Raw genomic sequence first — 27608 nt, 5'->3', positions numbered from 1 at the left:
CAATTGAGATAATTTGTTTTTTATCTTTTTACTTTAAATGTAATATTTTTTTTACCCCCCTCCGGCTGCAGGAAAAAAAACTGCACACGCAAGCGGACGCAATTTGCGAGCAAGCAGCATTATCGACGATCAGCTGCCAATACCGATCTGCGGGTTGCCGAGCGCTCACATTTGGCGAGGGCCAAACTTCTATTTTCCGCCCATGCGCCACCCACCCGCAGAGCTCGATCTGATGCGCGTTACATCCACTCCGGAACATCTCGGTCGCACTTTCGCAGGGCTAGCTCGTGCTTTACGGGACTCTCTTACCCTATCTTGTCCTCTCCCGTCCGCCCATCGCCTCTACTTGTCTCTCTCTCTCTCTGTCTCGTTATCCATTCTCCCCTTTCTGTTTGTCACGATATCTTCTAGATCATTGCTGAGGCCCATGGTAAAGTGACGCGGCCCAGCGGGTAACGCGTTGGCCGCTTGCCGCAAAGAATTCACGGTTCAAATTCTAACGGCTGCCCAAGTTAATAATGCCATATTTAATGTATTTATGTATGTGGAATGTCGTCCACATCGTATATAGCCAACCGTGCTGATCGGAGATGCAGAGGAAGGATAACGAACTAAACACGAAATTCAGTTATAAAGAAATGAGTGGCTTCTTAATATCGGAAGAGCGTTCCAGACGGCCACAGAAGCGCGATGCCGTGATCGCGCTTCTGTGTCTAAAAGCCGCTGCTGAGAGGATGTCCGGAGTTCGCGTGATGACCTGATCAGCTTCATTTGTGGAAATAACCTCGATCTGAGCTTCAGAGCGGACGTGAAATATTTCTGCGTCGCAAGAGCAGGCCACTGTATGCTGGCAGCATGGTCCAAACACACGCAGTAAGAATTATCGCCCTCCCTACTGACAGTCTAATGCCCCAGGTCGCTCTTGCAAACAGGGACTCATCCTGGTACAGTATCTTCAAGTTCTCACCCTGGCGGAACGAAATGCACTTGAAACTCGATCGCTATGCATGGGCATTATGCCACTCAACCGGTCGTCGTACAACGTGGCTCTTCGCTCGGTTGTGGTCGTTGTTGTTCCAGACGTCGTTCATCGTTGTTAAACATTTCATTTTAAACTTTCGTTTCCCACGCGCGCAACGTAAACAAAGGACAAAGCGTTCCCCGTATGACCTGAACAGACTGTAGGGGCAAGTGCTGTTAACGAGCACCTATGAAGGCCGGCACGGCACACGAGGGGGTGGGTGGGCAGCACCACGCCCGACCGCCTTTGTCTCCCCAGTGGCGATGTTTACACACGGCACCAGGTACTCATTTGAGGCTGAGTCGACCTAGAGGAGGCCCAGGATCGGTTCAGATAATCGTCACCGGTGTTGGCCGTGAGCGGGAATCGAACCCGTGTCGCCGGGTTCATAGCGCAGCGCGCTAACCGCTACACTACCGCTCCCCATTACCGCTACACACGCGCGCGCGCACACAGACACACTCACGCATCCTTAAACAAGCAGCGGGCTCCCATCTCTGCGGGGCCGCGGCAGCACTCCGGAACCTTGAACGGCACCCGAGGGCGCGCACGGCGGCGCGCGCTAAGCGGGGCATGCGAGGCACGAGCGGGGGGTGGGTGGAGAGACGCCAGCGAGCGAGCGAGTGAGCGTTGGGGGGGGGGGGGCACGGACGCTTGCCACCTGCTCGCCGTACGGACGATGGCCCATTAGACCGCAATAAGCGCAACAAATAAGACAATTGGAGCAGACAGCACTCGTGTCGCGAGACGCCGATCCGTCCCGGGGGCCCCGCGCGTAATATACAAAAAAAAAGAAGAAGCGCGTGGATCGCTCCGCGCATGATGTCGTGCCCACGAGAAACAAACGACCGTCATTTGTGCGGGCGCGGGGGGGGGGGATACAAGACAGGGACGACGCGGAGAAAACAACAGCGCGCGCACGTATGTACGCGCGCGCGCCGTGTGCACGCGCGCGCACGTGCATTGCGCGCGCCGTGTGCACGCGCGCGCACGTGCGGGCAAATTCCGCTTGTCGCGTGCGCAGCTCGAATAAACGCGGCCCTCTTCCCCCCCCCCCGCACGCTCTTTGTCTACCGCTGGGAAATGTATTCCTAGCCGTCGAGGTTTTTACGGCCCGACAGTCAGGAGAAGCTCATAACTCAGACGGACAAACAGCTGCGCGCCGCCGTCTTTGCAGCAGCAGCAGCAGCTCGTTTGGAGCTGCGTGGTGATGCTGGCAGGGCCGTGACGAGGAGGGGCCGTGCAGGCAGGAACCCCGCTTACTTCGTGCGGCACGGAGAGGGGTGCGGCGGTGCGACGTGGAGCGCGTTGCGGTGTGGAGAGTGGAGAGGCGTGAACGTGGAGCGCGGTGTGGAGAGGGGTGAGCGTGGAGCGCGGTGTGGGGTGGAGAGGGGTGAGCGCGGTGCGGGGTGGAGAGGGGTGAGCGCGGTGCGGGGTGGAGAGGGGTGAGCGTGGAGCGCGGTGCGGGGTGGAGAGGGGTGAGAATATTTTTTTAGACTGGAGGGAGAATCCGATGAGCGATGAAGCTCTTTTTCACAAAATCTCCAGTAGGGGCGAGCCTGAAGTGTAGAGTGGAGGGGGGGCGGTGTAAAGTGGGGGGCGGTGTAGAGTGGGGGGCGGTGTAGAGTGGGGGGCGGTGTAGAGTGGGGGGCGGTGTAGATTGGGGGGCGGTGTAGAGTGGGGGGCGGTGCAGAGTGGGGGGCGGTGTAGAGTGGGGGGCGGTGTAGAGTGGGGGGCGGTGTAGAGTGGGGGGCGGTGTAGATTGGGGGGCGGTGTAGAGTGGGGGGCGGTGTAGAGTGGGGGGCGGTGCAGAGTGGGGGGCGGTGTAGAGTGGGGGGCGGTGTAGAGTGGGGGGCGGTGTAGAGTGGGGGGCGGTGTAGATTGGGGGGCGGTGTAGAGTGGGGGGCGGTGCAGAGTGGGGGGCGGTGTAGAGTGGGGGGCGGTGTAGAGTGGGGGGCGGTGTAGAGTGGGGGGCGGTGTAGATTGGGGGGCGGTGTAGAGTGGGGGGCGGTGTAGAGTGGGGGGCGGTGCAGAGTGGGGGGCGGTGTAGATTGGGGGGCGGTGTAGAGTGGGGGGCGGTGTAGAGTGGGGGGCGGTGTAGAGTGGGGGGCGGTGTAGAGTGGGGGGCGGTGTAGATTGGGGGGCGGTGTAGAGTGGGGGGCGGTGCAGAGTGGGGGGCGGTGTAGAGTGGGGGGCGGTGTAGAGTGGGGGGCGGTGTAGAGTGGGGGGCGGTGTAGAGTGGGGGGCGGTGCAGAATGGGGGGCGGTGTAGATTGGGGGGCGGTGTAGAGTGGGGGGCGGTGTAGAGTGGGGGGCGGTGTAGAGTGGGGGGCGGTGCAGAGTGGGGGGCGGTGTAGAGTGGGGGGCGGTGTAGAGTGGGGGGCGGTGTAGAGTGGGGGGCGGTGTAGATTGGGGGGCGGTGTAGAGTGGGGGGCGGTGTAGATTGGGGGGCGGTGTAGAGTGGGGGGCGGTGTAGAGTGGGGGGCGGTGTAGATTGGGGGGCGGTGTAGAGTGGGGGGCGGTGCAGAGTGGGGGGCGGTGTAGAGTGGGGGGCGGTGTAGAGTGGGGGGCGGTGCAGAGTGGGGGGCGGTGTAGAGTGGGGGGCGGTGCAGAGTGGGGGGCGGTGTAGAGTGGGGGGCGGTGCAGAGTGGGGGGCGGTGTAGAGTGGGGGGCGGTGCAGAGTGGGGGGCGGTGTAGACTGGGGTATGGTTGGATCTGGAGTGCCTTGGCGTGGTGCCGAATTTCACGGAGGGAGATGAACTGGAAGGTGGACACCGAATGACGTTCAAATCCACCCCCGGTGTGAGTGAGATGTCAGCCGTGACAGATGGCGATGGCTTTGGGTGGCATTCATCCAGCAGTGGAATGATCATGGTTTACGACGATGAACAAGTGCCTTGTCTTCCTCGTCTGCGTTCCAACACCGATACATCCACGTATTCGCACGCGCTTTGATTATGTTCAAGCAAAAGTGTGTATCGTGTACACTTTTAGATTGTTTTTCTTTTTCAACTTAAAAGTTGTGATTCGGCAAAGTCTGTCTCCCACGTGGGGGGGCGGTGCAGAGGGACAAAACCACGGGATGTTGTCTCGCCACGACTCCGCGTTGTCTTTACAAACCACGCACGGACAATCCGCCCCCTTAAATGTGTGTTTGTACAAACATCGTCAAGCTATTTCCGAGCCATTACGTTCAACAGTTTTCTAAATGCAAATTACGCGCGAATTGATTATTACTATGATTGTTTAATACGAACGATAACAGATGGCACTCTCCTTTGCTCGAGTTATATTCCCACAGTGGCAATTGTGCGCGCGCGCGATCACTCACGTGTGCAGCAAATACTTAGTTTGTTCAAATAATCCCCCCCCAACCACCACCCTACCTCATTCCCCTACTCATCTTTGGCAGGAGGTACACTCTGGGTGATGTGTACGGAGCGTCCGTACGTGGAACCTCTTTCGCGTCGTGCGAGACCAACGGTGCTACTCGGAGGTGCGGGGGAAGGACAACATACTACACCAAGACAAAAATCCCCCGTGTAGCCTCAACAGACTGTAGGGGCAAGTGCTGTTAGCGAGCACTTATAAAGGCCGGCACGGCACACGAGGGGGTCGGTGGCCAGCACCACGCCCGGCAGCCTTTGTCTTCCCAGTGGCGATGTTTACACATCGCACCGGGTACTCATTCGAGGCTGAGTCGACCTAGGGGAGGCCCAGGACCGGTTCAGATAATCGTCACCGGTGTTGGCCGTGAGCGGGAATCGAACCCGGGTCGCCGGGTTCATAGCGCAGCGTAGCGCTAACCGCGACACTACCGCTCCCCACACACACACAAAAACGTATCTATCATTAGATATGTTCTGCCGCAACTTTTGTTTAATATTCCACATTGATCCTCGCTTCGGCTGTAATTACACAGAAGCTGCACGCACACGCGCACCCACCGATGATTATAAAGCAATCACAGACGAGTTAATCGACCCCCCCGGAGGGAAGAGATGTCCCAACTTCGACTCCAGAGAGAGCGAGCGAGCGAGAGCTCAGCTTGCTAACACGTCGTAGGCTTTCGCGACCAATATCATCCATAATACAGGATGTTTTTGGGTTAGGTCGCGTGTCGTTGAACCCGCCACCACCCGACACAACCAGTTGGTAAGGTTTGTCACTTAAACAGAACGTGCCAATTCGTTACTCGTGTAGAAGAGTTGTCGACGACTCAGAGACGGAGGTAAGGGTTAAGGGCTTTCGCCGTAGGTTTATTTTATATCTTTCGAGGGGAACAACTCCCAGGGGTTAGGGGTCCCGGGCTAGGTCCCGACTGGGTCCCGACACAGCCGACTGCCCCGTGCTGTCTCCTCTGCGCCGAGCGTGGGGTCAGCCAACACGACCGACCGAGGAGCACGGCCACCTCCAGCCCTGGCGCTGTGCTATCTCCACTATCCCTACCCTCTTGCCCCTGGCTCCCCGTCCCACCCTCTTCGGACCCTCGACTCCAGCTACGACCCCGCTTACGTCACGGGGTCCCCCCTTTATACTCGATGAGCTGTGTCGTCATGTGCGCCGTTCAGAGCGCGTGACCCCACGTCCCGTGACGCCATCGCACCGGACAGCGCACACGACGCCACTACCATCTTCTACTCCTCTACGCTAGTGCAGCACACCGGTTGTCTGTTGGAGAGCAAATCCACAACATTTACCATCTGAGTGCAATCTGAGAAAGATTGTAAACGTTTCGATTTAAAGCTTTTGTGACTGCAGGGATTCATCTTCTTGGTTCTACTCGACAGATCTGCTCTCCACCTGAGGACGGCTGCTTGCGTTGTGGCCGAAACGTCGTGAGAATTATTTTATCATGTTTTATTTTTATTATTTTATTATTTCCATTCTACGTGACTTTACCGAAAGAACCAAGAAGATTGTAAACGTTGTGAATTTTCTCTCCAACACACCGGTGTGCTGTACTAGTAACGTATTGGCATGTTCTGTTTACGTGCCAACCCCTACTAATTGGCTGTGTCGGGTGGTGGCGGATTTCACGACACATTCATATTTACACGATCTAGCCTAAAAAAAAAACTCTCTTATGAGCTCAGATTTTGTTAGGCGAGTAGGAGGAGGAGGAGGGGGGGGGCGTTATACCCTTTCAACAAGACAAGTTTGTCCAGCATTGTATTGCACCTTGGCAGAGTGAATAGAAAGAGAGAGTGGGTGGGGGGGAGTTAACAAAAAAGAGAAGAAAAACTACTTTCAGATAAAACGTCGAGTGTTAATAGAACTCACGAGATAAGGGCGAGTGTTGCCGATTTCGATTTTCAATTGCGATGCGCCGCAAAAAAAATGTTTACTCGGGGGGGTGGGGGGGGAGTTGGGGATTTTTGTCCTCACTTTTTTCACAGCCCGAAATACACGTAAGGATTTCGCCGACTCGCATTGCCTCGAGTAGTAACAGGAGTTAGTAACAGGAGTTAGCAATACGAGTTGATCAATCCACAGCGCTCGCGTGTCACCGTGAGCTTGCAACGCTCTTGAATGCAATACACCCGAACGGCAGGTTGACCCGGTGGTAGACACACACACACAAACTCGTGCTGCTACACACAGCGAGGACGGCCTGGGGGTTTGATGATCGACTTGTGCGCATTCCCCTTGTCGAGTTTTGTATGTCTTTGTTCTGCATGGGTTTTCCTTTCCTTTCGAAGATCAGAATCATCATACAGCTCCTTTTGAGAGATGTCCAGGAGGGGCAGGTAAGAACGTTACAACAACAAACGATACAAAAACACGATATGAGTGCAAAGTAGTGGAAAGGTAAACACATCACTTAAAAGGCCTACTGAGCTATTAGCTTCCTTTTCAGAAGCCACCTGGCCACAAATGACAGCTCAACGAAGTGGCTTATCAACAACGACAACAACAACATCCTCAATGCCGATAAATAACCTGCAGATTACTCTCTTAGGATGACAACAGCAGCAGCAGCAGCAGCAAAATCACCCCACTACTGCGGAAACGTGGCAGGGTGCTCGTGAAAGAAAATTGAGACTCGGTGAGACTTTTCTGGCAAAACAACGAGCGAAATAATAATAATAATACCATTGTATTTTATTTGTCTAGGTGTGCATGGATGTAACTCTGCAGTTTACGCAAGCACGCTTTAAAATAGACGCACGGAAGGCAACGGGATGGAACAGTGGCGGCAGCAAGTGGTCGATGCACCGCGCTACGAATCCGGGAACAAGATTAACCCGTCGGCTTTCGCGACCAATATGATCAAATATGCTTGAAAATGTTGTGGCTTGGCTCTCCGACACACCGGTGTGATCTGTACGAGTGACGAATTGGCACCTTCTGTTTACGTGACAACCCTTACTAGTTGGCTGTGTCGGATGGTGACGGGTTTAACGACACGTTTATATTTTTACGCGGTCTAATAAAAAAAAACCTTGTACAGTATTATGGACCGGTAACAGGAATAACGTTTCTGGACACGGCTGTCACGAGGAGCGAGCCAGGCTCGTAACCTCCATTTAGTAACTTTCAATGACCACCTAGGCTTGCCAGGTGTCGTAGGTGTGGAGCTAAGAGGTGTATTTATTGAAATGTCAGATCCGGGACAGCAGCGTCGCTGCATGCGCACGTGGCCAGGAATTTGAACGTAAAAGAGCATGGCATTCGCCCCGTTCCAAGCGCTATCCAGGCTCAAAACCTGCTTAGCTTACCAGATCGGAAGGCATGGGAGCTTCGACGAACATCATAATCAGCCATGATCATAATCAGCCATGATCATAATCAGCCATAGTCAGCCTCCCCGACCCAACTTTGTCTTCCCAATGCAACGATGCCTCATTACTTTTCAGCCCCCACGAGCTTTCTGTCACCCCCCCCCTCCTCCAGGCGAATCTCAACCCCTCCTTATCAATCCCCCCCCCCCCCCCCCAATGGTTCTACCGTCATCAAAACTACACCACCTACTAACAATAACCGAATTCTTCATTTAAAATCATCATAATGCGATGTACAATTGCCGCAAAGCGCCTTGGTTAATAAAGGCGCGATCTTAATTTGGAGCTTTCGTGACTGCAGGAATTACTCTTTGGTTCTTTCGGTAAAGTCACGTATAAAGATAAAATAATAAATTAAATAATAGCATACGACGTTTCGATTGCAACACAAGCAATCATCATCAGGTATAAATGAAATAGCAACAAAAATCTAACCAAAAAACTATAGACAGACATATAATGATATCTGTCTGCTTATATGTCTGTCTATAGTTTTCTGGTTAGATTTTTGTTGCTATTTCATTTATACCTGATGATGATTGCTTGTGTTGCAATCGAAACGTCGTATGCTATTATTTAACTTATCATTTTATCTTTACACGTGACTTTACCGAAAGAACCAAAGAGTAATAGAGGCGCGCTTTATAAATCTAGAGAAGACAAGAAAAACAGATGCTGTCTCTTAACTTCTAACCGCGGCCAACATACATTGACCAAAACAATTATTCGTGGACCTATGCATGCATTATTCATATCCGCTTGTCCGTTGTTAGCGGCGAAGCCTATTAAGGGAGCTTGCTCGACAAATAGCAACGCAATTAATACGCAGATCGCTGCTGCTGCGTCTCATAACGTCGCGAGCAGTGTAAATGTTGGTCACGAGCGATGCAGGAACACCTCCTCACCCCTTGTCACGTAACACGCGAGTGCAATGCGATTCTGTGAAGTATCCGCGACTAATGAGCCGGCGAAATAAATCCCCGCCTAATCATTGTTGAGAAAAGTTTGTCTGAGACATCGCGTGGATAATTAAGACCTTCTTAAACAACACCAACAGCAAATATAAAAAAAAACTACATGTATCTGTCTTCTTGGTTCTTTCGGTAAAGTCACGTAGAAGGGAAATAATAAAATAATAAAAATTCAACATAATAGAATAAAATAATATAAAATCATATAATACATGTATCTGCGTACACGCGTATCGGCTTCAGATTGTGAGCTAATTCCATCGCAGTTAAAGAGCGGGTATGAAAACTCGAACTTTTTCAAACCTCGCACGATAATTGGCATCGTTTATGTCGAGCGAACGGCGATTTGTGATTTATCGCCGAGTTGCCGTGTGCGATAGTTTACTGCATGACCTCCGCTCGATGCCACGTTCTTGGTTGGCCTGCGAACCTATTGTGCGTCTACGTTGACGCGCGCTGCTGATGCCCCTTCCTCTGTGCAGTGCTGTGATAAATTGCGATGCTTCGTTCCGTTGGCGTTTTCTGGACTTGTTTTTCTGTCTGTTGATGATGAACACACAGGCACAGATACAAAAAAACTCACGCACGGCGACCCACAGACTTGCACAAAGACACACATACTCACACAGAGACCCATACACTCACAGAGACCCACAAGACTCGCACACACAGACACCCAGAGACTCTCACACACACACGGATCCCTTGACTCACACGCAGAGACCCATCGACACACACACACAGACCCAAAGACTCGCACACGCAGACCCATTGACTCACAAAGGCTCAGAGACTCACAGTAGAACTTGTTTTTTGTGCGCTGCTGCCTATGTGTGCAGTGCCCTATTCAATCGTGCGTGGGAAGCGCGAAACCACGCACTGAACGATGCCGATGCTCACAAATCACACGGACTGCGCCCTGTCTCCTCCCCATCTCGGGACACTAAGCAGGGTGTGTGCCTGGGATATTTGCTTGGATGTGCGACCACCACGCACAGCAGGTTGCCAATCGGCTACCTCGTGGACGGCGGAAAGCAGTGAATCAGCATTCATTGTTGTGCCGTACTTCTACGCGTCCACGTCTATGCTCCCCGCCTTCACCCAACCCTCAGTGGCCAGTGGTGTGGTGAGACGCAAGGTCAAACAGCGACCTATGACCCGCACGCTTCGGGGAGGTTCTCATCCCTTAGCAGTGAGCTGACCGAAAGGGCTGTACGTGTACATATTGGCTGTGCGCCCTGCGGACTATCACCTGGCGACGAGGGTTATGCTGATGTTTGAATGAGCGTAAAAAATATATATAAAAGGTGTGAAGTTCATGTTTCAGTGAACGTATAAATAACTGATTTTTTTCTGAAGGCTAGTGGGAGCGAAAGGTCAGGCTGTTCCGTCCTTCTCGGTGACGGTATAAAGAAAAAAATAAACATTTGTCTGTAGTTGTCACACCCGAGTGTACGTCCACCGTGGCGATGGAGCAAACCCGAGGGCAGGAACTAATCAGCGTTAATCCAGTAGTGGATAAAACGTGGCTAATTGTCACCCTGTTTTTTGATTGACTACATAGATAGTATACTCTTAGGTTTTTTCGGTAAAGTCACGTAGGTAAAAATAAATAAATAATAACATTTCATAATACAATTAATATAAATAATATTTTATTAATATTAAAATTTATAGGGAGTTAATTTTTTATATAATTATTTATTTATTTATTTTCACCTACGTCACTTTACCGAATAAACCTAAGAGTATGAATCATTGCAGTCACGAAAGCTTCAAATCTAGAATGCATAGATACTGTACAGTACAGTATTGGCTTCATAACCAGTTTTTTTTTCAATTGACTGCCTGGTTGAGGGGACCCTCCAAAAAATGCCAAAGGGGATATTTGACCATACTTCACCCCACTGGTCATTGCAGGTTGGTGAAAGGGTTGGTGGGGCTACAGTACCCGAATGTTATCCGTGGCAAGAATCAAACTCAGGCCACCGTAAAAATAGGTTTTCCCCTTTTTTCTGGCAAAAAAGCAGGTGTTCAGATGTTAAAACACCAAACTGAAACCTTTTGCAAGGAATCATGTCTGCATTAACCACAGATACTTGTGGTGAAAATACAAACAAAAAACATGCTCTGACAGTATGGGCATTGTCTTTGAAACGGATTGGTCCACACCAGAGACAGCTTTCTTTCGAGCCTAGTCTCAAACAGTGTTAGACCAGAGGACGCCAAAAGGCGAACAGCACAAAGACAATGCCACTCTCAGGACCACGAGAGCTCGGGCTCATGGGACCAACTTTGCCAGTGTCAAAATATAAAAAAAAATGGAAAAACTCTTCTTATATTTGACACTGGCCAAGGAGGTCCCATGATCAGGCCACTGTGTTGGTTGTGCAGCGCGCTAACCACTGCACAACCGCCACCCAACCACCCACCAATATGAACATTTGCACCAAATTCCTAATGGAAATTGTATCACAAAAAAATACGCTATTATACATCCTAAAATGCGCGCATACGCGTAAGTAAATGAAACACAGCATTGCATCGTGTTGTAAATGTAGAACTGCACCGTAGATGAGAAATAATGAATTCATCGAAGCGTCCCTCGAAAATGTGTGTAATAGCGTGCAACTCAGAACCAACGCAGCATTTAGCTCGAAGCGGGAACATCCTCACACGTGCATCGCGATCATAAACACGGTAACGCGATGTGCGCTTATTGATGTCACTGAAGAAAATAACGCAGCCGCGCCTTTTCAACGGGCGCACGATTTTAATATCCGGGCTCCGAAATCCATTTGCGGAGGGGGCCGTACATTCAGCCAAGTGTGAATTGCACATCACGTACGCGCAGCACTCCGACATTATACCAGATTCGTTGGTGAGATCCTCCTAACGATGCCCCCCGTTTTAATTAACCACCCCCGCCCCCCTCCTCGACTCCGCAATCCTCTTTCGCTTTAAGTGTCTTGTACAATTTGAGCAGGTTTCTCGCCTAATATTAATAACCTCGATTTAAAGCCTTCGTGACTGCAGGGATTCATCTTCTTGGTTCTTTCGGTAAAGTCACGTAGAAGGGAAATAATAAAATAATTCAGACGCTGTCTTCCCGACAGACCTGTTCTTCACCTGAGGACAGCTCTTGCGTTGTGGCCGAAACGTCGTGAGAATGATTTTATTATGTTTTGATTTTATTATTTTATTATTTCCCTTCTACGTGACTTTACCGAAAGAACCAAGAAGATGAATAACCTCGTTAACGGAGGAATTTCCGCCGTGTCTAACCTGTGTGTGTGCGTATACCGGGGCGCATAACGCGGTGCGTGGCTCTGCCGCTACGCGTTGACGCTTTCGACCGCAGCGAGCGCTCCCTTGCAGCAGCACCCGGACAAAGAGGAAGGCGAGGCTGATAAAGTCTCAGAAGCACGGAGCCCCACGCTGCTCTCACACGCACAGCCTAATCCTGCAGCGTGTCAGATACCCACGTGACTAAAACCGGATTCCCCAGAGTGTGATGAATTTGATGGGTTCAAAGTGAATAACAATAATATAATGTATTATTAGATTTTTTCGGTAAAGTCACGTAGGTAAAAAAATAAAAGTAAAATAAAAAATAAAATAAAAATCACGACGTTTCGGAGGCAACACAAGCTTCCGTCTTCAGGAGGAACCGTCACAGCACGATTGCTGTATAAGGTAAGTCTTACTTGATGCAGCAATCGTGCTGTGACGCTTCCACCTGAAGACGGAAGCTTGTGTTGCCTCCGAAACGTCGTGATTTTTATTTTTATTTTACTTTTATTCATTTTAATTTTTACCTATGTGACTTTACCGCAAAAAAAACCTAATAATATGAATCCTTGCAGTCACGAAAGCTTCAAATCTAGAAATAATATAATGGCCCGCACACAAAAAACATCTCCGTCAGATTTGCCCACATTCCTGCTTTGCTGCCGAGCATTGTCCCCAAATGGCACACACCGCCACGTGGCCAGCAACAAACAGCACAATTTAAGTTATAACTACACGGGAGTTGCTACTTTTCTTGAATTGACAGAGTTTATTATTGTTGTCAGAGCTTGGGGAGGAAGAGACGATGGGAGGGAATTCCAAAGTGGGGCAGTGCGAGGGAAGAAATAAAATTATCAGCGCGGTGACCTGCAGTTTGGTCGTTGTGGTGCGTGAGTGAGCGAGTGAGCGAGTGAGAGTGTTGTTGTAACCTGCAGTGTGGTGAGTGGCTGGGTGAGTGAGTGAGCGATTGATTGAGTGTGTTGCTGTGACCTGCAGTGTGGTGAGTGGCTGGGTGAGTGAGTGAGCGATTTATTGAGTGTGTTGCTGTGACCTGCAGTGTGGTGAGTGACTGGGTGAGTGAGTGAGCGATTGATTGAGTGTGTTGCTGTGACCTGCGGTGTGGTGAGTGACTGAGCGAGTGAGCGAGTGTGATTGTTCAGCACAGGATGGATGAGTCGAAGCAGAGCGTCGGGTCGACCGAGTGCTCGACATGGCTGGAGATATAAATGGGTGACGTTTACATGAAGAGTAACCACAGCAAATAGGAGCGATGTTGAAAAATTCCATCTCTGAGAAATAAATATCCCTGGTTTGACTGCCATGTGACGAACTTGTATCTGTGGCAGGGCGTGTAAGAAAGCATACAGGGTGGTTCATATGTCTGGTGACCCCCCCCCCCCCCCCAATTTATTGACCCATAGCATTGTTCATTGTTGTCCTTTGTAGATTCATTTCTGTTTTAAATATACCGCACTTAAAAAAAAAGTATGACGTTTTAGAGAATTCAATGGGGTTCACAAGACATCATTGGACACACCCTGTTAGATTACGGGCCAATCGAAGGGGTTGTACAGAATTAGTTCTGCATTATCTCATTCCCTTGGCTGTTCTTCATCACAGGGTGATAATAACGCTGATGCAGAAGTTCCGAGTGGGGACTCGGATGTATCACAGGTGGAATAAAATGAAGAAATAGACGAAAAAAACACGAATGAAAAACATTACATTAGACAGGATACTGATGACAAAATAGTAACCGTGGACGTTAAACTTAAATTGATTTGCTCAGTAAGCAATGAGACCTATGCTCTAGCATCAATATCTTAATCGCTTCAAATCCCAGTCGATGGGGGCGTAGGGACTCAAGACCATCATTCATTAGCTCAATACAATCTGTGGGAAGTTTTAAATGGTTGTCGCATGGATAGACCGGCCCGGCCATAGAAACATGAAAATTCCACCACGAGTTTCAGGACCGATAACAGATGTGTGCCACCCAGTTGAGTTGTCACTCGAGGAGGGAGACTATTTTATAATTATTTATTTTTAAATATATTCCAGCAATAACAACAACAAACAACAACCACGTGAGCGTTAAACAATCGCGCGCAGGAATGAGAAGTCGTCATCTGACTTTGAGGCTGCGTGTAACTCTTCTGTATGCATGCGCACGGCGGCAAACGATCCGTTGGTGTCCCCGACGATTATTCATTGAATCTCTCTGGCCTCGAGATTTATTTGCTATGAAGAAGGCCACCGTTGGGTCCGAAAACGCCAACTATTATACTCGTGTAGTGTATGTGTCCTTTGGAGAGCAGCGTCATTGACGAATGCGTTGAGCGGTTATTGTTGTCGTTATTTGTGCTCGGGCATCACTGGCAATGCAGTATCGCAACAAAAACAACAACAACAACAACAACCCACGATTGTTTCATATTTAAATCAGGCAACGACTTAACAGGAGCCGATAGTGAGTGGGGGGAGGGGGGGAATGTATGCGCATAGTAATTCACGTCTTGATGGCACCGAGGATTTAATGTAATGCGACGTGCTGCTGCTAAACAAAAAAGTTTCCTCTAGCACCAGCCGCATGAACTAGGCAATAATCATAGACATCATCGATCCGGCCGCTTGTCCAACAGAAATAACCTGCAGCTGTAGGCCATTCGTGTCGGGGGTGGGGATGACGATGTGGGGGTGGGGGGGGCACGGTGGGGGCAGAGTGGTGATTATGCGATAGGGTTGCAGTTGGGTGACTGAACACGGTTCAGGGGGTTGTCGCTCAGCCACTTGCCAGCTGACACGAAGCCTCAACAGTTCAATTCCAGCCGCCGCCGGCCTACGGCGATTTTACCTTTTTTTGTTCGAGGAAAAAAATAGTGGATAATGCAGAACTCGTGACACCGTTAGTCACAACATCGAGTTACTTCGTGTCGGGGATCTCAGCGGACATTATACTCACACATTTATTAAAATCGCTCGTCTTTTTTTTCGCTTTTCCAATTTTATTCCAACGAAGCGATTGACGGTGCCACTTCACGAGCCGACGGATTAATCGGGGAGCGCCTTGCAGAGCGACGACTCCGCGACAGATAAGAGATGCCCACGGAGGTAGGAGAGGACTACTTCTGATATACTTTCAAATAGCAAACTGAGTTTTTTTTCCCTGTTATCTAATATTTAAATGACTTCATTAAAAAAAAGAATGAGAACGGAGAGTGATTTGTGATCAGGTGCTTTTACGATTAAAAGAAAAATACAATTCTTCCCTACTGTGCCTCGTGACCTCCGAACAAAAGGCACTTTATAAGTGTAGATTATTATTAAGATTACATTTATCGTATTAACAAAAAAAATCCCGTCTTCCTCAGAGACTGCATTCCTTAGATCTTTATTTGGTAATTTAATGGAAAGCTGCAATATATATTTTAAAAAATTATTGTACGAAAATGTTTCTAATTTTAATTCCATTATCCCAGTCCTGCCCTGTGCGAGAGGTCGGGCTGGATTCGCATCTCCGTCCAACGGCCGAAATACGTCGTGACGCAAATTTCTCCCCCCTTGATGTCGCTAACATTCACCACAAAAACCTCCAGGAACATTTTACATTCGCCAACACGTGGGAAGAAACGTTTCACACCTCGGCACCCCGGTTTTTATAAACTGTCAATTCAGGCTCACGATTCGATGAAATACATACGTACTTCGATACGTAAACTCGCTTCTTTAGAACTGTTTTTTCATTAGTTTGTTGTCCTTCATCCGCACCTCCGAGATTGCACGGTTGGCTACGTACGGTGCGAAAAAAGTTCAACATACATGAAAAATCTTAATTTTTTTACATTGTGGTCATTATAGCGGCTCCTAGTGGCTGCAGGACTGCCGCGAACCAATTACACACATCATTCAGATCATAATGCCAACACTGGTACTTTTATTAATATAGTTGCATTCGTATTATTATTTACAGCACTTTGTCAAGCCACGACTGGATTAAGGCATCTGCACGGGGGTTGTTTGACCATACTTCACCACACTGGTCTGTGCGAGTTGGTGAAGGGGGAGGGGGGAACCCGCATGTGCCCGCTAGTACCCTTCACTTCAAATCCACTTGGGCGCAATAATCTGCGACTGCGACGAAGCAATAGAAAACACTCGGACATGGCTGGCTTGGTTCACCAACACTGCCAGTTTATCTCTTTCTCTCGGTGCGACGCTCACCATCGCTGCGGGCGCACACAGGTGCCGCGGTGAACGTTGAGCTGCGTTGTGTTCCTGGTTGCCGGGTTAATCGCGGTGAGCAAAGAGCGACGCAGCGCACGGCACGACGCCAATGCACGCGGGTCGTTGCGTAGTTCGCCCCGTTTGAAGAAGACACCACCACCACCAATAGCCGTTGGCTCCGGAGTGTACTTAACCCTTTCCCATTCCGATGACGTACAGGTACGTCAAAGAGGCCCACAATAGGTGACGATCGGAACGCAATCTGGAGTTAAAGGCCATGCGGGAGGGCGTGTGGCACAGTTTGGCGCCCCAGCTATCGTAGAGTGCGGGCGTGTCGCTAGGGTCCTCCACAGTGAGTACTGTGCCTTTAAACATTCGTGGCGCTATAGTCTCTCTGAAAGTAACGCTGAACCGCTTACGCGGTTTCGAGATTCGGCGGTGAACGGGACACCCTCCCTGCAGCCTGCAGAAGTCTCGGAACGGGCAAGGGATAAAGCTACCTGAGACTGATGCTGTAAAAGCTTACACACTGCATCAGGTACTCATATGAGGCTGAGTCGACCCAAGGGAGGCCCAGGACTGGTTCAGATAATTATCGTCCCCTGGTGTTGGCCGTGAGCGGCAATCAAACTCGGGTGGCGAGTTCATAGCGCAGCGCGCTGACCGCTGCACTCCCGCTTTCCTTATGAATGTCTAAATATAACAGACAAAGACAAAGACAAAGATCCCCGTATAGCCTGGAACAGACTGTTGGGGCAAGTGCTGTTAGCGAGCACCTATGAAGGCCGAAAAGGCACACGAGGGGGTGGGTGGCCAGCACCACGCCCGACCGCCTTTGTCTCCCTAGTGGCGATGTTTACACACCGCACCAGGTACTCATTTGAGGCTGAGTCGACCTAGGGGAGGCCCGGGACCGGTTCAGATAATCGTCACTGGTGTTGGCCGTGAGCGGGAATCGAACACACACGCACACATAGAGAACCATACATGTGCATGCACATCCTACAGCAAGGCGCGCGCATACACACACGCGCGCACAGCCTACATCTCATCGTTTCTCGGGCAAGCCGCTCGCTATTATAATGCGCCCAATAAAAAGCTATTAATTAATTCGCTGCGGGCGAACGCTTAATGCGAGTTTTCAATCTATGCGAACGGCGCCCAGGGCAAATGCTCCATCAGCGCTGGCTATGCCACAAGCCTCGGTTGGGCAGTCAATAGTCGAGCATTCAATTCAAGGCGCCTCTGACTAGCATGCTAATGTCTCTCCCTCCCTGTCTCCCCTCCTCCTCTCCCTCTGCTTTTCCATCTCTTCCACTCTCCCTCTCATCCGTCCCTCACTCGCTCCCATCTCTCTCTCTCTCTGAGCTTCTCAACTCTCCCCTCCCTTCCCTTCTTACCATCCCTCCCATATTTCCCTCCCTCCCATCTCTCCCAGCCCTCCCTCCCTCGCATCCCTCACTCTCTACCCTCCCATCTCCACTTCCTTACCTGCGTTGCAATCAGTGGAATATCAGTTGAAATCTGTTGATCCGTTTTATCCCCGTGTGCACAGGACAATAGCAGCTTTCTCAGATCACCCATTGTGGCCTCTTTGACCAAAGCAGAACTGGTTGTTAGCGAACACCTATGAAGACACGAACAGAAATTGATTCGTGAATCGACCTGTGTGGCGTTGCATGGGTTTTCTCCAGATATCTTTGTGTCTTCCTGTATGAAGCCAACTCCTTATTTTAATAAAATTGGTCAGACATCTCAAAGTAGCAGGACCCTGATGAAAACGACTTTCGACTCTGTAACGTTTCCTGCGAAAAATAATGGGCATTATTATGACTGGCACGGCTAAATAACTTGTGCAATCGGTATTTTTGCCAGCGGACATTGAAACTAGTTGTTGTTTGTTGCGACTGCATTATTTACATTCACGCAGATAACTCTTTTCATCCTGAGCCAACCTGCAGGAGGCCACAAGAGCATTCAGGATCCGGAAGCTCGTGGCCAAAAATAGAGCTCGTTTTTCAAAGGGTGGTGCGACCTGTGAACCACTGTGACATCACCATCCAGTGCTCGCATGTCTATGCACAAAGAAAATAAGTAATATATTTAAAAAACTTTTTTTAAACACGCTTTAATTAAATGTACCGTACTAGTAATGGAAGAACTCCACGACTCCAGGAAGTGGCCCCGAAGCTTGCCATAACGTAAGGAACCGTGTTCAATTAGAGCCAACGTCAGTTAATCGTGAACAATTAGACCCAAGCCGAAACATAACATATAAAAAAATTGTTTAAAAAATATATGTTTACATTTTATATGATAGAATATAGTATTGTTATCAGTATGACATAAGCATACCAAGTTTGCAGTCGATACTACATTGGGAAGTGGGGTTTACATTGAGTTACAAGATTTGAGGATAGAACGACAACAGACGGAGTGAGTTAAATAAAAGCGTGTCATAATAAAAAGGGGCTGCCCGTCCAGCCGTGCCAACAATGAGGACATCTGCGATGAGCTGGCATTGCCAAGTCTGGTCCGGTTCTTGATGGGCTGGTGTGGCCAGAACCACGCTCCCCCACATTTTTCTATTGCTGATGTCAATACAGGTCGCACTTGCACACACAAAGACAAAGGCCCCCCCTATAGCCTTTAACAGAGTTTTAGGGAAAGTGCTGTTAGGGAACACCTATGAAGGCCGGCACCGTAGGGGTGGGTGACCAACACCATACCCGGCCGCTTTTGTCTCCCCAGTGGTGATGTGTACACACCGCACCAGGTACTCATTTGAGGCTGAGACGACCTAGTGGAGGCCCAAGACGGTTTCAGATAATATTCACTGGTGTTGGCCGTCAGCGGGTATCAAATTCGGGTCGCCGGATTCGTAGTGCAGTTCGATAACCGCTACACTACCACCTACCACTCCCCAAACTTACACATACACACAAAGACATATCCCAAATGTAGGCTTACAGACTGCTGGAACAATGATGTTAGTAAGCACCTAATAAGGCTAATCTTTGCGTTCAAAATGGGTGGTGTGGACCTCGCCCTGTACAGCTGCTTTTGTTTCCCCCATATGCTGATAATTACACACTGGCCCAGGAACTAATTTAAGTCTGAGTTGGCTTAGGGGAGGCCCAAGATCGATTGTGAAACTTACAATTACAGGTGAAACCACACTCTGTCCACTTAAATGTAATCTCATCACCAGCTTTACAATCGTCGATTCGTGCCAGCCTGGCCAAGAATCCTGATCCCATTAATTAAAAAAATACAAAATGATAAATTACACGAAAACAAACCCACCATTCATTCACGACCCACTGCTGAATGAAGACCATTGTTGCTAATTGACACCACCGATGGCTGGCTCTCAACGAGGCTCACGGTATTGCCTCCCCCTATGTTGCCATAACCCCTTTAACAATTCCACGTCCACCTCCGAACACCTCGTACTCCTCCGGTTGCACCATCTTTCGCACACGTGTCCCCGCGTGCACGGCGGGAGAAAGGTGGGGAGCATAAGAAAAAGCAGAAGAAATATACCGCGAGTGTTAATTTCACAAGCGCGAGCCTTGTCCTTTTGTCGAGCGATTTCATCGCCGCTTTTGCCCACAGCGCTTTTACCCCCAGTGAGCTCGATAAATCTCCGCACGTTTTATATTAAACTTCTGTGCCCGGTGAAATAGAGCATCCAGCTCTCGTTATATAAATTATCCGGACGGAAGATTTATTTTGCTTCGCTAAAGGGTAATGTCTCCCGCCGCCGCATGCATCGCAAGCAAAGTTCAAGCGTCCGTTGTGAACAAAAAAAATGTATGAGATAAAATAGGTCGAAAGCTCCTGGGTGGAAGTGGGGAGGTGGGTAGGTGGGGTGGGGGGTGATGGAAATAAGTTAAAACTTTTTTTTCACATGCGCTTTTAGAAAAATGTGCAGTAATACTTTGAGACTCATTCGGCGCTGCGAAATATCGCCGTTAAAGGATGAGCGCGCGTGAATCACAAAGGCACCTGAGCCCAGTCGCACTTATTTACATTCTCCAAACGCCCTTAATTTTACTCGACTCGCTTTCTCTTTTTATTCCTGCAAATCGATACTAATCTGTTTCACAAAATCCACAGAGATGCCCATCGGATTTGCCTGGCCTGTGCCTCCTCCCCACCCACCCACCCCGCCCCACTCCCTTCCCTCTCGCCCCCTCACCCCGCCACATACCCTCCTCCCCGTCCGCCCCAGCTCAATCTTGGCGTCTTCCTTTGGAATAAATCAGCCACTAGTCCCGTCAGCCCATCTCCCAGGGCCTCTAAGCAGATACGTCTCTTTAGGTAAAGAAATAACGCGATCCACCTCGGCGTGCCTACACTTTGTCCATCTTCGTGTCCGTGTGAAGCATCTCGGGAGGGCGTGCACACTGTATGAGTACTTTGTTTACGCACTGACGGAATTATAACCGTTGCGTCGCCACAAGTGATGGTTCAGTGCTCTGTGCATACTTCCATAACTTTTGTCATCCATCCATTGATATTGCATTATTAATTGTCTATCTTCACGTCTGTACAGCCATCCATCCATTATCCTTAATTTCCTTCATTCATCGATCTGTCCATCAGACATTCTTGAATGGTTAATCCTTAATTACTTCAATTTCTTCACAATTTCAAGCATCCATCCATCAATCGATTCTTCCTTCCGTTTTTCATCCATGTACGTATGCACCCCCGTGTTGCCAATCCACTGCTGGATGAGGACCTCCCTCACGTCGTGCAGGTCACAGGGTTAACATACTTCACCGTGCTGGTGTGTGCGGCTTGAAGTTGGCCAACATGAGTGTGGGAGCATAACACAGTACAATACTATTGATGCACTGCCCTCTTAGGGCTTCAGTCATGAGTCTGGAATTCTGACATTTGAAATCCATGGACTTGCTCCTCATATCCCCACCGACATGCTTGCCACACTCCAGTTAGCGAGAACTTCTAAAATTAATTTAGCACGTAGTCGGCTTTCGTGAAGAATACTGTCCATAATAAAGATTTTTTATTTGGGTTAGATTGCGTAAATATAAATGTATCGTTAACCACCAAGCACCCAACACATGAAATTAGTAAGGTGTGTGACGTAAACAAAAACGTGCCAATTAGTTAACTACTTCAGCACACCGGTGTGTTTGAGAGAAAGCCGCCTCTGGTCTTCGCACCTGATAGGCTCACGGTGATGACATCGCCTTCATTCTATTTAAGACCGAAAAACAGGAAGACTTCTTCACAATTCTGACAAAATCTCCTGATAAAGCTGGTTGTAATCGCCAGCGAGTACTCAAATGGTAAATGTTTTGGGTTTAATCTCGAGCATAGCAGTGTGCTGAAGTGGTTACTTGTTAAATTTCGATTTAAAGCTTTCGTGACTGCAGGGATTCATCTTATTGGTTCTTTCGGTAAAGTCACGTAGAAGGGAAGTAACACAATAATAAAAATAAAATTGTTTTATTATGTTTTATTTTTATTATTGTATTACTTCCCTTCTACGTGACTTTACCGAAAGAACCAAGAAGATGGTTTCTTGTTGGCACGTTTCTCTCAAATCTTCGGTCAACTTCCGAGTTTTGCTGAGGTCGCTCCCTCTCTGCTGCTGTCCCTCAGTCTAGAATCTGCCTCTCCCCCCCCCCCCCCCCCTTTCCTAGCCGTCTGAGCTGCTGTTAAAATCTAGGTTCGGGTCACCACTCTTCCCTTCTGTTCGCGACTGTCTCCTGTAATATAACGCGATGTCCATGGCTGCCTCTTGCAACGCAGTGACCGCACAGTGTAAATGCTCTGCAGAGAATAGTTTCGTCTCGATATTATATTTGGAGTTTGCATGTTCTCTTAGCACATCGTCGTCAATGCCTCAGTTGGGTGGCACGGTGGGTGGTGAGATGTTAACTTCCTCGCCTGGTATACAGGAGGTCGTGGGTTCAATCCCGAACCCCGACGCCTGTTGTGTATTTGGAGTTTGCGTCTTTCTCCCCGTGGTCGCGTGGATTGACCTCCGAGTCCTCCCGTTTTTCCCTTCACATTCATAATTAACATCACGCGTTTAGAGTATTTAGCCGTTATACATTTACACATGATAAGCTATACAGCTCAGTGGGCCTTACTTTGTAAAAAAAAGAATTTACTAAATTTACTAAATGCTACCACCTACGTGACTTCACCGAAAGAACGAAGAAGATAAATCCCTGCAGTCACGAAAGCTTTAAATCGAAATTTGCTACCACCTAATTATCTGAGGTTCAACCAGGTCACAACGGTGATCTGGAAGCTCCGCCTCCTCCTCCCGCAATCCCCGCCTACTTTTACATAAACCACGCCCACACGGCCACTCTCGCCCTGCCCCCCAGCGAGACACTGGCCACAACCCATTGCTAATATTCTCAGGGTTTTTTCGGTAAAGTCACGTAAGCAAAAAATTTTAAATTAATAAAAGTAAAATAAAATAAAATTAAAAAATCACGACGTTTCGGAGGCAACACAAGCTCCCGTCTTCAGGTGGAACAGTGACAGGCTGTATCATTGCTGATATGCTCCACCCACTCCCTCTGCCGGCCCCTCCCACTACTCAGGCAGCCCCGCCCATTCCGCCCCACGTCATGATTCGCTTGTAACACGAGAAGGCCTTGCAGGTATTTAAACGAGGGGGACAATCTCTGAACTTTCGCAAAATGCTTTGGGTACACCGGGACAGCCCCTTCTGAAAAATAACAAAAACGCCGCGAAGTGTTGTAGCTTTGGCCTAGAAGAGCACGCATAAAGCACACTAACACACACACTCACTCAGCCGCGTAACAACAACAACAACGAAAACGAAAAGCCACACGCGTGCTCTTGATGCACTGCCGTAAAAAAGCATCAATCCGACGTTATCCGTCATGCCTCGGTCACCCCACTCACGAATGCCACGGCGTGACAATGACCGACGCGCAATAAAAGTGGAACGATGAAAAAAAACCGAGAGAGAGAGAGCCAAGAGAGAAATGACGCGGCCGCCTGCCTACCGGTTTCCTCCCCCCCCCCCCCAGCATTTAACGTCTATCAATAAGTCACATTGTGTTCCGTAAGCAGTGAGAGCGGACACAGCGGGCCCAGGGTAGCTGCTTCCCCTCCCCATCCCCTCCCTCCTCCACCCCCCATAGCCGCCGCCCCCTCCCCCAATTCTCATCGATTTCTTCACACCCACGTGTTAATACACACGCGCACGCGGCATCTTCGATTGTATGAAACATGCTGCATGCTCGCGGCCCACTGTGATGTCGTCAGTGCGACCCTCTCGGAAGCAATGTCCTGTGCGGACACGCGGTAGGACGCGACATCTCGATTTTGTTTTTATTTTAAACATGATGTTGTTGTTGTTCCCTAAGCGGCATGCAGCGCGGGACTGCGTGGCGAGTGGGTTTGTGTTGAACTTCTTTCGCACCGTACGTAGCCAACCGCGCCAATCGGAGGTGCGGGGAAGGGACACCAAACCAAGCTCATAAATCACGGACAATATTGGTCGCGAAAGCCCACGTGTTATAAACACATGAAAGCAGTTGTAAAGCGATGTGTTTTCAATGTAGGTAATTTAAAAGTGCCCTCGCTCCAATGGCTGCCTAATGTCGGCAGGAAAGGCGTCCCAGAGCACAAGATGTGGGATGGATTCCCCCCACCGACCGACCGAACAAGCTTTTTTGTTTAACATTAAGAGATCTTCGTTTTGCATATAGAGTACAAAGTGCCACGTATGTCCGATCGCCGCTTATCGGCCATGACCACATAACCGACCACGCCCAGCAGCGCAGAGTCTGTTCACGGCTTCACGGCCAATCTCTACAGACGTTCACGAATATGTTCTTTCCGCATATCCGTAAAAACCTCAGTCGGTGGTGAGATCAGATTTGGAATCAGCACCCTGAAATTAGTCTAAAACAGCTGCAAAAGTCCAGGCTAGAAACAAAAATGTTGACCAGCGTAATTGAAGTTTTCCTGTGATTAACTTTGCCCCTCTCTTTGGCGATGTTGCAAAGCGCAACTGGCGTCACACGACAGTTACGCGATCACTGCTCGTGTTGAATTTGCCGAGGACGTCTTTGACAATCGGAGAATTATAAAATAAAATGAATCTCTCCCATGCTCACGTGTCTTTTGAATTGCACTCTCACGCTCACATGTCCTCTCTCATGCCTTTGGATTGCACCACTCTTCGTTCTTACATTAGCATGCTAATCTCTTACATTAACATAGCCACTTCCGTGCCCTCGTCGAGGAGGACGCTCTCCTATCTTACAGGTGCATGCTCATTTCCCACATTAACATCACCAGCTCCGTCCACTTCTTTATGTCCCTTGGGCTACACCCATTTCAAACCTTTTTAAAACAATCTGCCTCAGCAGCAGACCATGCTTTCACACCTGATGACGGACGCTTGTGTTTATCTTTATTTTATACCTACGTGACTTTACCGAAAGAACCACAGAGTATGGATTCCTGCAGTCACGAAAGCTTCAAATCAAGATCGGAGAGTTTGTTTAATTTCTAATTCACCCCCCTCCCCCCATATCCGGACTTCTCCACGTTCTTGTTGTTCTAGAAAAACGCGACGAGTTCGCTCTCGTCGCGTCTCCTCCACTGGCTGTGAATTCTGACAGACCTCATCCTCCTCCTCGCCCGCGACCCTCCGCTCACTCCGACGCCAAACACAATAGTCACTTGATGCAGCTAATTCGGCTGTGACGGTCCCACCTGATGACGGAGACTTGTGTTGCCTCCGAAACGTCGTGATTTTTGTTTTTATTTTATTTTCATTAATTTTGATGTTTTACCTACGTGACTTTACCGAAAAAACCTAAGAATATGATTCCTCGCAGTCACGAAAGCTTCAAATCTAGAAATAAACACACTTGTCAAATCGTGACTTAAAGCGTTGGTGACTTGCAGGGATTCATACTCTTGGTTCTTTCGGTAAAGTTACGTAGATAAAAAAAAATCACGATATCACGACGTTTCGATCGCAACACAAGCAATCGTCATCAGGTGAGAGCTGCTGAAGCAGGAACAAAAACGTCGTGATATTGTGATTCTTTTTATTATTTTTATATCTACGTGGCTTTACCGAAAGACCCAAATAAAATGAATTCCTGCAGTCACGAAAGCTTTAAGTCAATATTTCACGTAGATAGTTTCAAAGGAAAAGCAGTTTTTTGTAATGTTTTGTTATTTTCTTTGAACCTGTCTACGTGACTTTACCTAAAGACCCAAAAATATAAACTCAACAGCCGCTTGCGGATCTCATTTCTCCCTGCGCCGTTCGTTTGCCTCCGAATGCAACAACAGAAATACTGTCACCGATGACGAAATTTCGTCGGGGTTTTGTTTTGTTTTGCCTTCACTTAGTAGTTGATCGTCTCTTAATACATTCGGGCAAAGGTGATATCCATCCCGCTGCGTGGCTCATTGTTGATGTGGCATCATTTGTTTTAAGCTCGGGGTATATTATTTTTGCTTCGGGCAACTCGATCTGAAGTGCATTTGAACGGGTGCGTGGGGTGTGTGGCGAAGCGGTGGGGAGGGGAGGGAGGAGGAGGAAAATCGACGTTCGTTTTCCACGAAGGCCAAGAATTACCGCTGCTAAGTGACAAGTCGATGTGATGGAAAAAAAAGGTCGCCACTTTAATTAAGTGCACTTCTCTCCCTCTCCGCCTGACCACGACCAACCATGTCCCCATTCACATCTCTCCGTTCCGTCTTCAGCTCCCGGAGGGATTATACAATTTAACTTTAATTTTTTTCAAAGTCGCACTTCTCGTGTCAAAAAAAAAAAATACGATTCGACATATCACGCGCACTCTGAAGTTTCGCTCATTGCGTCGCTCATCCGGTATCAAACACCGAAGTGTGTGCGTGACGACGGCAATGAATCCGTCACATTAGCAACAAAAAATGTCGCACACAAAGCCGCTTATGCCTTGCGACGTGGCACGGAGGAGAGAAGCTTCGGGAGTCGGGGTGGTCGGAGCCACTTTGAGAAACGGTGCGCTTCAAATATCACTCAAAATGTTTATTTTTTAAAGAGGAGAAAAACTCATCACCATTATCACTCCGAGACACGAGAGCCGGCTTCAAAGTGATCGCGCACAGCAAGCTGCCAGACGGAGCGCAGGCCGCAGCGGCGTTCGCCCTGCGACTTCGATAAGCGCTTGAAAGTTCGCGTACGCAGCTCACCCATCATCACCACCCGCCAACCCACGCGCCAGGAAAATAAAAAAATAAAAAAACGGCCCTAGCTAATCCCCCACCCCCTGTCGGTGCCGGTAAGAGAAACGCTCGTGGGAAATAACGATAAGAACTTCACCAACGGAGCATAATCACACACAAAAAAATACCCTCCCCAGTAAGACGCGCGCGCCCTCTCTCCGCGTGTGCACGCCGCGGTTTGTGATGTTCCCACGAACACCGCCGTCACCACATGCGGATGCGACCTCTCCAGCCGTGGTACATCGGTGGCGAGGTGTTAACTCCCTCGCCTGGTATGCAGGAGGTCGTCGGTTCGAGCCCGACCCTGACGCCTGCCGCTGTATATTTGGAGTTTGCGTGTCTCTCTCTGTCATCATCATCACGGTGGCTAGGAGATGTTAACTACCTCGCGTGGTATACAGGAGGTCGTCGGTTCGAACCCGATCCTGACGCCTGCCGCTGTATATTTGGAGTTTGCGTGTCTCTCTCTGTCATCATCATCACGGTGGCTAGGAGATGTTAACTACCTCGCGTGGTATACAGGAGATCGTCGGTTCGAGCCCGACCCTGACGCCTGCTGTTGTATATTTGGAGTTTGCGTGTCTCTCCCTCCCCGTGGTCGCGTGGATTTTTTTCACTGTGTTCTCCAGGTTTTCCCTCAACATTTATAAACATGCGTTTAGAGTATTTGGCTGCTTTAAGTGTCCACATGATAAGCCACGTCGTTGAGCTATAATGTGTGGCTAGGTCGCTTCTGAAAAAGATCTATATAGTTCAGTGGGCCTGACCTGTTTAACACGTAGGCTGTCGCGACCAATATTATTCATAATCAACGTTTTTGGGTTAGATCGCGTTATTTATAAATGTGTCGTAACCCTCCACAATAACCCCCCCCCACCTCCGCCTCAAATCGTTGCACCTGATGAGTTCAATGATGAAGTCACCCTGCTGCTGCTGCTGCTCCATTTAAGACCGGGAGCAAGAGCAGAGCCTCACCATTCTGGCGAATTGCCCGATGATGCTGGATGCAATTACCAGCGAAACGCCGTACTCAAAAATTGTAAATGTTGTG

At 49.1% G+C, this 27608-nt stretch overlaps 1 long non-coding RNA gene across 2 annotated transcripts in view; it reads right to left on the bottom strand.

The window, feature by feature from the left end:
* The window catches only part of LOC144937739 (uncharacterized), a 98612-nt gene that overhangs the window by 37065 nt on the left and 33939 nt on the right, over positions 1–27608 (bottom strand). The window contains exon 1 of one of the 2 annotated variants that reach the window (XR_013637772.1): positions 26525–26542. The exons of the other annotated variant lie outside the window; for it this stretch is intronic. This is a non-coding gene — a long non-coding RNA (uncharacterized LOC144937739). Of the gene's footprint in view, positions 1–26524; positions 26543–27608 lie in introns of those variants that run through there. 2 annotated transcript variants of the gene reach the window in all.

Source organism: Lampetra fluviatilis, chromosome 20 (genome assembly GCF_964198595.1).
Source record: "Lampetra fluviatilis chromosome 20, kcLamFluv1.1, whole genome shotgun sequence".
NCBI lineage: Eukaryota > Metazoa > Chordata > Hyperoartia > Petromyzontiformes > Petromyzontidae > Lampetra > Lampetra fluviatilis.
This window is presented reverse-complemented; position numbering and strand designations above follow the sequence as displayed.